This window comes from Tupaia chinensis, unplaced genomic scaffold (genome assembly GCF_000334495.1).
Source record: "Tupaia chinensis unplaced genomic scaffold, TupChi_1.0 Scaffold000415_1, whole genome shotgun sequence".
NCBI lineage: Eukaryota > Metazoa > Chordata > Mammalia > Scandentia > Tupaiidae > Tupaia > Tupaia belangeri.
The window spans coordinates 3,187,763-3,197,929 of NW_006159920.1; the positions used below are offsets into that span (position 1 = coordinate 3,187,763).

The 10,167-nt window shown below is 43.6% G+C and overlaps 1 protein-coding gene across 3 annotated transcripts in view; it reads right to left on the reverse strand.

Annotated features, from left to right (window-relative positions):
- The window catches only part of SEC22A (SEC22 homolog A, vesicle trafficking protein), a 72,003-nt gene extending 63,166 nt beyond the window's left edge, over positions 1-8,837 (reverse strand). The window contains exons 1-2 of one of the 3 annotated variants that reach the window (XM_006154578.3): positions 8,754-8,837; positions 7,038-7,140 (exon numbers count right to left, since the gene is read on the reverse strand). The gene's annotated coding sequence lies outside the window, so the exon portion shown is untranslated. Of the gene's footprint in view, positions 1-7,037; positions 7,256-8,527; positions 8,564-8,753 lie in introns of those variants that run through there. The other 2 variants (XM_006154577.3, XM_027774218.1) reach the window with 2 other exon arrangements.
- Positions 8,838-10,167: the final 1,330 nt, after the last annotated feature.

Genomic DNA, 10,167 nt, shown 5'->3' on the forward strand with positions numbered 1-10,167 from the left:
TAAAGTTAGACTTGTGTTCATGGAAATGTGTGTGTCACCTGTGTTTGCTATGAGGGTATTTGGATTGATTAGGGTCTTTGGTGATTCAATAAAATGTGGGGGAAAATGGTATAGAAAGCAAACATAGATACCAGAGATAGTGTGGGAGGAGAGTGGGAGGTGGCAGAGGGTAAGAGACAGGGAATCAAGGATGGGGGGAAAAAAGCAAAACATACAGAAAACAAGAAATGGAAGATCATTTGCTGACAATAACATGTTTGTTGGTGTGCTTGATTGAGACAATATACAGTGTACTCCGGATGGAAAATCTCATTTTGTATGCTGTAATGATGTACAGTGAATGAATGCAAATAAATAAATTGAAATTAAAAAAAAAATTAATAATGTGGTAAAATTCTAAGTAGAAAAAAGCAGGAAAAAAATTTTCAAATTTCATTTCCCACAAAGATAAAGTTAGCCAAAGAGGGACAAATGAAGAAACAGATACAAAAAATATGTCAAAATCAGAATAGTGCTTATCTCCAGGAAATGGGTAGAAGTAACAATATTTCACAATGGAAATATATTTATAATCATAAAAAAGTATTTAAAATAAATGAAAGTGCAATGATTTTGATTCAGTAAAGGTTTTGATATTGTTCTAAACCTTTTTACCAGAAAGTAAATCATTACAGCCTTTCATAGGATTCTGGTTATGCTTCACAAAAATAGATAAAAAGACTTCACCAGCGTGGATCTGAAAGAAATCAGGTGAACACTCAAACTTTGATAAACTATAATACTGAGTCATGGGAAAAGCCACAATCCATTTTTGCATAGAAAAATATGTCATGACTTTTCCAATGACCCAATAGATAGTAGTCCTGATGTTTAGCTTGTGTAAGAAGTTGGAAGTTTGGTTAGAAATGCAGATTTCTGTGTCCACCCTCACCCCACAAAATTCTGATCCATTGAATGTGGTGTGGGACTGGAAAATCTTCAACTGTAACAAATTCCTAAAGTGATTACTAAGCTTATTGTACTTAGAAAACATTGAATTAAAACATGTCCACTTGGGACCAGCAGGTGGTATAGTGGTTACAACACTGGACTCCATCATGGCTGGCCACAGTTCAAGTCCTCCATCCAGTGGCTTCAAAATCACGCCAAGCACATGTGCATGCATGCCCAAGATCCTGGGAGAAGAATGGAGAAAGGATTGTGGCGTGGCCATCCACCCAGGGGGATAATTTCTCACCTTCAATCTCCCTGTCTTGTTCTGTCTCTCTGTTGAGCACAAATGCCCTATAGCAAAAATCTCTATCTTTAAAAAAAAAAAGAATAAGTCCACTATTTGAGATTAAATGATAATCCTTCTCTCAGGCCATCATACCATTAAATGCTTCTTCACCGGTGGTACAAGCAACTGGTAATATACAAAAATTTGATAATTTTATAGGGTTTTTTGAGAAGTATTTTATCTCAGAAACTAAATCCTCACCTGGGTATTTTATAAAAAATACCAAAAATTTTTTAAAAAACTGAATTGGTAATACTTCAAAAAATGCCACAGAAAACCAGGTGGAACAGAATTTGGGAATCAAAAAACAACAGTGTTCACTGCTATGTGAAATAAAAATCTGACTGCCCATTCACGGTGGTAACTGATCTGAGAATAAAAATTAACCTAATAAAGATAATGCACTAAATTTACTTCCTCTTTTCATAAGGATAGAGGAGGAATCTCTAGGTATTAATACATCATTGCCCTTTCATATTTTTCTCTCCCATTTATTTAAAAGGGAGGGGGGAATAGCCAGTAGCATATTAGACTTCTTCCTATATGCAATCTTCAAACTAAAGTCTCAGTGTGACACATGCAAATCAGCATTCTTTCTATTTATCCAGTTTCTTTTCTTTCATAAAATTTGCAGCAAGAGAAAGCTGGGATCCCTAAAGGGAGGATAGCCATACTACAAACCTTTCTTTAAAATGTTAATCATGTTTTGAACTGGCCCTGCAGCACATCAGTTGCACAGAGGAAGTTGAATCCCACATGGCCAAATGGGATTGAAGTGCTGACCCCTCAGGCTTGAAAAACACAGTTGGACCTGCACATCAAGTGACCTAACAGGATGCAAAATTTGAGGAAAAAAAGGACGGCAGCATGATCAGGCCCTGTAGTGTGTGTTGAGGAGTGCCTTCTTTCTCTTTCTCTTGTTCATACATGCATCCTCTAGCATAAAAAATTACATTTTATTTCATTGGTAAAGTAGGAAAATGTTTTACTCCAAACTTCAAAGTGTTTATTATTTAAATATAAAACTTCAGTCTTTCCAGAGGGTACTGCAACTCAATGACAATTCTGGAATTAACTTTAGGGCAGGTCGTAAGTTACAGTTCCAAATGTTCGCCAAGGTTTTGGGCGTGCATACTTGCCCCTTGGTGTTTCAGGCCCACTGATGAGATTCAAACCGTAACCAGCATGTGGCTTTGCAGGCCAGTGTGGTACCAATTGCAATACCAAGGCTGGGCTGATAGTCCAGATTTAAAGGCAGAATGCTACCCAGTTGTGGTGGCACAGTCAGTAGGGTGCTACTGTGCAGCCTGGAGCCACACAGGAGGCCCAAGATCAGATCCCAGCTCAGAGAGAACACATCAGGTGCAAAGATCCTGTCTGGGAGGCTGGGAGAGGATCAAAGCACAGCACACACCCCCCCGTCAAGGACTAGCATGTCTGTGTATCTCTGATGAAAATAACAAAACTTAAAACAGATCGCGTTTTTTACGCCTAATCTTTCTAGGATCATAATAGAAATATTAGCAATAGTCTATTAATAGGTTGACCATTGTTGTGTAACCTCAAAGTTACTTCAAATTTTTTTTTTTTTTTCTGGAGCGCACATGCACTCACCAGAGAAAGAGAGAGACGGGGCGGGGGGGGAGTGGTGGTGAAAAAGAACTCCCCCATGGGGGATAGTCACATCACAATCCCTTCTCCTCCATTGCTATCAGGTTTTGGGGTCCTCATGTACAAGTACCCACTGTTTTTTCAATCCTCCAGATCCAGGTCTATGCTTAAACCTCACAGTCAGCCATGTGGGATCCAGCCACCATCACCACCGTGGCGCAGGCTAGCCCACTCTTCTCTTTATAATGACTAGCAAGAATAGTATGACTCATACCTCCTAAAACATATGAGAAAAAGATACTATTTGTTAGACTACTTGTCCGTAAGTCTAACAATTACTGAGTATCTACTGTGAGCTAGAGATTATGCCACACCTTAAGAATTTATTATCCCTGCTATCCAGAAATATCTCCAAAATTAGAGAAATTCAAATAAAAGGAGCAAATACAACATGGGCTATACTGCCCAACACTTTATTAACTGGGAAACTAGTTAGGCAAAGTTGCATTTCAGATATTCCAAATGTCTGATGGCTTATAATCGAAAGGAAAAAAAAAAGTAGTTATACTATCTAACTTCTTAAAAGGTTATCAGAGGATTGTTCATATTTATAAGTAGGTAAGATTTTTCTGAGAGGAAAAGTCAAATCCATCCAGAGTAATTTAACATCTAAACCAGTTGAATTTAAGAGGAGGCCCAGCCATGGTGGCATGCTCTGGACAATATTGCTTGGCAGTCTAAAGCGCACGAAAGACCCCAGTTCAATCTAAAAAGCATGAAGCAGTGGCACACACCTGTCGTCCTAACTACTTGGGAGGCCAAGGAAGATCTTAAGCTCAAAGTCAGAGTGGGCGAAACAGTGAAGCCCTGTCTAAAGCACCACATGCGCACATAAGCATATACACCCGAACACACACCAGAAAAAGAAAACAAACAAAAAATCAGAAGCAAATGAGCTGAATGTCCAATGAACAATGACAGGCTTAATCAATTTATAGACTGGTTTCAATCATCTCAGGATAAGCAGTTTCTCCTCTATCAATTCAATAAATACACACATCACTTTTTCCATTTTTACTTGGGATTCTTTTTCCTTAGATTTTTGTCATAGGGCTTGTGTACTTGCCAAAGAGAGACAGAGAAAGAGGCGAAATGAGAAATCACTCCCAGGGAGAGTGGCCACACCCCAATCCCTTCTCCTCCATCCTCCTCTCAGGATTTTGGGCATGCATGCACATGCACCCTGTGGGGTCCAGGACTCAAACAATGCAGCTGGCCATATGGGATCCAGTGCCTTAACCATCATACAACCTGCTGGCCCAATATAACCTATTTTTAACAAAAAGAACTCTAATCCTATCTGGACTGTGCTAACAGAAAAAGGAATCCATCTATATTAAAGTCAACCTAGCATTAGAGCACCCTTAAGAATCCAGGCAGTGATGGGTCATGGTTGGGAAAACCAAGGCGGAACCAGCGGAACTGTGGAAAGCAAGAGGTTACAACAATTGCATGGGGAGACTTAGAAACAATACTAATTTTTATCTTATAGAGCAAAGATAAATTTTCAGACCACTGGTTCATTTCTCCTCACCTTTAACACAAAGAAAACACTATGCCTGCCTGTAAACAGTAGCAGATAACTCAGGAAATCTGAGTAGGGGTCCATTTTTTCCTTTCTACAACAGCAACTACAGGAGGAAAAAGCACAAATTAGAATCTAGAATCTGGGCAAATTTCTATTATAGGCTGAGGAAAAGAAACTCCCACAATGTCGAACTACCATGGCAGTGGTCAGTGATCCTTAGACCCAAGACAACAAAGACACTGACTCCTCTTTCTCACAACCTTGTGCGGTAAATTGTAAACCCAAGGTATCAGCAAGACATCCCAAAAAGTAGTAAACAAAACAAGTAGATTTTTTTATCTACTTTCCAAATACTTTTATAAATATCTCTCTTACGATAAAAACATGAAGGGCCAGCCCTGGGTAAGGGAGCTGGATCCCACATGGCCTTCTACATGGTGTGACTTACAGCCCCAGTGACTCAAAAAAATATGCCAGGTGCATATATGCCCAGAATCCAGACAGGATAAAGAAAATGAGAAGGGATCACCCACTGAGGGGTGATTTCGTCCTCTTCATCTCTCTGTCGAGCACACATGCTCTCTGGGGAAATTTTTTTTTTTTTAAGAGGTTTTCGCTATAGGGCGCGTGCTCGCCAGACAGAGAGACAGAGAGAGACAGAGAGACAGAAAGCGAGAAATCACCCCCCAGGGGGGATGGTCACACCGCAATCCCTTCTCCTTCATTCTCCTCTCGGGATCTTGGGCACGCACGCACACACGCCCGGCGTGAGTTCTAAGCGACCGGGTCCGGGACGTGAACAGCGGTCGACTATGTGGGAATCCAGCGACATAGCCATTACGCTAACTGCTGGTTCCCATCTCTGGGGAAATTTTTAAAAAGAAAATAAAAGAGAAAAACATTTTATAATGGGGCTAATCACTCATATTTTAATTTAGTTAATCATTCCCATATTTCAGTCATCCAAGTACCACTTTTAGAATTCACATTTGCAATTCACTTGTACTATTATTCACCTATTATTGGTCTTTTAACTGACTTACTTTCTTCCCTGTATTTTTTTACAACAGTATCTGTGAAATCAGTTCTGCGGTATTAGGCTTTTCTCCTAACTTAAATGACCTTTATTTTTTGCATTTAAATATGTGTATGTGCACGTGTGTGAAAATTTTCACAAGAAGTTTTTAAATGTTCATCTGCTTCTCAAAATGTCTTGCATGGGGACAAGCAGTTAGCATAATAGCTATGTTGCTGGACTCCCATGAAGTCGACTGCAGTTCAAGTCCCAGACCCGGTGGCTTAAACTCACATTGGGCACATGTGCGTGCGTGCCCAAGATCCCAAGAGAAGAATGGAGAAGAAGGGATTGTGGCATGGCCATCCCCCCTGGGGGGTGATTTCTCTCTCTTTCTGGCAAGTGAACGTACCCTATAACAAAACAAACAAACAAAAAAAACTCTCAAAAAAAAAAAAAATGTCTTGCATGAGCCCAGCTGCAGTGGCACACAGAAAGCACCACTGCTCAGACAGCTGGAAGTCAGTTACCAGGTCAATCTGAACATATCTGGCACAGCTACACACACCTGTATTCAAATGCTGGCTCCAGCATGTACCAGGAGCATGGTGGCACCCACCCTATGGCAAAATCCAATGGAGGCTGGAGGACTGCAGCATGTACCAACCATGTAATCTGGAGCAAGCTTTACCTTTCTATTCCTTAATTTCCTGACCTAGAAACTGTGGCTACTCATAGTTATCTATCTTGTAGTACCTGAAATAGTCTTGTAATATTCTTTTTTTTAGGTTGCTAGAGTGTGTGCATGAGACAGAGAGGATAAAGTGAGAAGGCATCCCTCAGAGGGAATGGCCATGCTGCAATCTCTTCACCTTCATCCTCCTCTTGGGATTTTGAGGGCACACAAACATGCACTCAAGTGTTTTTAAAGCCACTGGGTACAAAACTCGAACTGTGCAGTCAGCCATGTGGGAACCAGTCACCTTAACCTCCACGCCATCTGCTGGCCCCTGCCTTGTAATAGTCTAAAAATATACATTAAGTATTTGCTATTCTTGTCTATCCTCTATGTACTAAACACTTTCTACACATTAGCTCATTTATGCTTTCCTGAGAGGTAGGTAGGTTTTTTTAGTTCTGTTTTAGCTTTGAGGAAATTCAAGTCCTGAAAGTTTAAGTACTGTCATCGGACGCTTGGGCTTGCTGGAGAAAGACAGCGAGAGGTAAAGTGAAAAATCATCCCTCAAGGAGGATGGCCATGTTGGAATTCCTTCTCCTCCATTCTTCTCTTAGGATTCTGGGTGCGCTCCTGTGCCTGGAGTGATTTTCAAGCCACCATACGCATTCCAACCACAGTCCCTCTGTAGGAATCCAGTGCCTTTATCACCTCACCACCTGCTGGCCCCAGGCTGACATTTTAGCCCTGGGATGGGCTTTGTCTTAAGTGAACAGGCACTGAAAGGTGGTTCTCAGGCTCTCCACCTACCCCAGATGGATCTTCTAGTAAACTAAGCAGCAAGAGAAATGCCCAAAGCTATTTTCACCTGCAGAGAGGTTCGGATTGCTTTGGAGATTTTCTCCACCTGTAGAGTCAATCGCTCAGGTCTTCCTTCTGCTCCAGCGATCCCAGAGTGCCATGAACAGGACCTTTAAAAGGTTTCTATGGGTCAATGGAGCAAATCTCTGGCCTCAAAGCTCATTCAATCCCCACAAAACACAAAGTAAGTCAGTGGTTCAAATCCCACCCTGCCTAAAAGAAATAGAAAATGTCACGTCAAGCTCTTGTGACCACTTAAGCAACCTGGGTGGATCACTGTGTTTCTTACATCTGGGCATCAGGGAATACCTCCCTATACACACACACACACACACACACAAGGGAATACCTCCATACACATACATATACAGTACACACCAGGTAATACCTCCCTACACACACACATCAGGGAATCCTATACATACATATACACACACACCAGGGAATACCTCCCTACACACACACACACCAGGGAATACCTCTCTACACATACATATACACACACACCAGGGAATACCTCCCTACACACACACACATCAGGGGATACCTCCATACACATACATATACACACACACCAGGTAATACCTCCCTACACACACACATCAGGGAATACCTCCCTATACATACATATACACACACACCAGGTAATACCTCCCTATACACACACACACACACACACACAAGGGAATACCTCTCTACACATAACACACACAAGGGAATACCCCCCTACCCAAACATATACACACACACATATACACACACACCAGGGAATGCCTCCCTATACACACACACACCAGGGAATGCCTCCCTATACACACACACACACCAGGGAATGCCTCCATACACATACATATACACACACACCAGGTAATACCTCCCTATACACACACACATCAGGGAATACCTCCCTACACACATGCATCAGGGAATACCTCCCTATATACACACACACCAGGGAATACCTCCTACACACACGCATCAGGGAATACCTCCCTACACACACACACCAGGGAATGCCTCCCTATATACACACACACCAGGAAATACCTCCATACACATACATATACACACACACAAGGGAATACCTCCACACACATATACATACACACACACCAGGTAATACCTCCTTACACACACACATCAGGGAATACCTACCTACACATACATATACACACACACCAGGTAATACCTCCCTACACACACACACACACATCAGGGAATACCTCCCTACACATACATATACACACACACACCAGGTAATACCTCCCTACGCACACACACCAGGGAATACCTACATATACACACACACCAGGTAATACCTCCCTACACACACACACACACATCAGGGAATACCTCCCTACACATACATATACACACACACACCAGGTAATACCTCCCTACGCACACACACCAGGGAATACCTCCCTACGCACACACACCAGGTAATACCTCCCTACACACACGCACGCACGCACCAGGGAATACACAGACACACACCAGCTGGTAGCTCATCAGTGACTGTTTCTCCCCTTCGAACCCCTCGTCCGGGGGCTGGCCAGCCAGGCCCCCCCGCCGCTCGCGCGGCTCCACAGACCCCTTAGGCAGCAGGGGACCGAGTCCCCGCAGGCCCGCCCCTTCACGGCCGCAACGACACCCGGCTTCCACCCGCACGGCACAGGCTTGGTCCTGCCAGGGGTAGGTCTGTGGTCCCGAAAGCGAGGACCTGAGCCGTGGCGAGAGGCGGGAGAGCGAGGACAGCTGCCAGCCAAGGGTTCGAGGGACCCTGAGAATGGAGGAAAGAGGACTGGGAGGGGCCGGGCCGGGGGAGCCCCGCCCCGCCGCTCCGAGTGACGCGCCCCGCAGTGCATTGTGGGACCAGGGAGTGGCCTTTCCGTGGGGCTGCCCCGCCCCGCCCCGCCCTCGCCCCGCCCCCTGCAGAGTGCTCTCCAGCTTCTCAAGCTCCTGCGCTAGTAGATTGCGTGGTCCTCGGTGACCCGGGAGTCCCTCTGAAATAAAAGCTAATCTCCCTCCCCTGCCGCCCTGTGTCTGGGTGCAGTTTGTCTCTTGCATGAGGCCCTACAGCCAACCCTTGGCCCAGGGGCAGTGGAAAAAGCACTATCTGGGTGAGCAGGGAAAGGACCTTCCCACTTCTACCACCATGCACAAGAAGGAAACAAGTCAGGGTAGGCAAGTTTCAGGTACTGGCCTTATGGCCCCTTCCAGCCTTCTCGGGGTCGCGCATTATCAAACAGGCATTTACCGAATGCCTGCCATGCCACACGCCCCCTGTTAGGCATTGGAGCACAGGAGTGAACATAACACTCGATGGAATTTAAGGTGTAATAGGAGCAAGAGACATTAAATAATTATACATTGTGATCAGTACTGTGAAGGAAAATTAGTGGGTGAAATGATGGATTAATTTTGGACTGTCAGGGAAGAGCCTTCTGAATAAGTGCCTTTCAAGCTCCAGGCATACTAAAGTGCCTTAAAGAATGTGGCAGGCCAAGGGAACATAATGAGAGAACTTGTGGGGGCATGAAAGAACTTGATGTGCTCTAAGAACTGAACAGAAGTCAGTGTGCCTGGAGTGCAGGGAGCAGAGAAGTTTGGGCCAAAAGGAGGCAAGGGCTGGACCATGCTGGCTCTTCTGGGCCACATTATAGATTTCAGACTATATTTTGGAATGTATCCCAAGGTCAATAAGCAGCTAATAAAGGCTGTTAAATGGGATCTGATTTGCATATTTAAAAGCACACTCTGGTTGCTTGTGGGGAATAGAATGGAAAAGGGCAAATAGGGTTGCTGGCAGTCCAATTTGGAGTCAGTCGCATTAGTTAAAGCCAGAAATGATGGTGGCTTGAACGAGGGTAATAGCAGCAGGGACAGAAAGAGGCAGATAATTTCCAGATATGTGTAAATCAGAGGTAGACTCTAAGGGACTTAATAATGGATGGGTGTTAATAATGGATTGGTTTGTGAGAAGGGTCATGAAAAAAGGAGTATTAAGGAAGACTCCTTAAGTAACTAGATGAATTTAGAAGCCATTTACTGATGCAGGAAACATGGAAGAGTAAATGGTTTGGAATACGTTAAATCTGAGATGCTTATAAGTAGGAATGTCAAGCAGACATGGA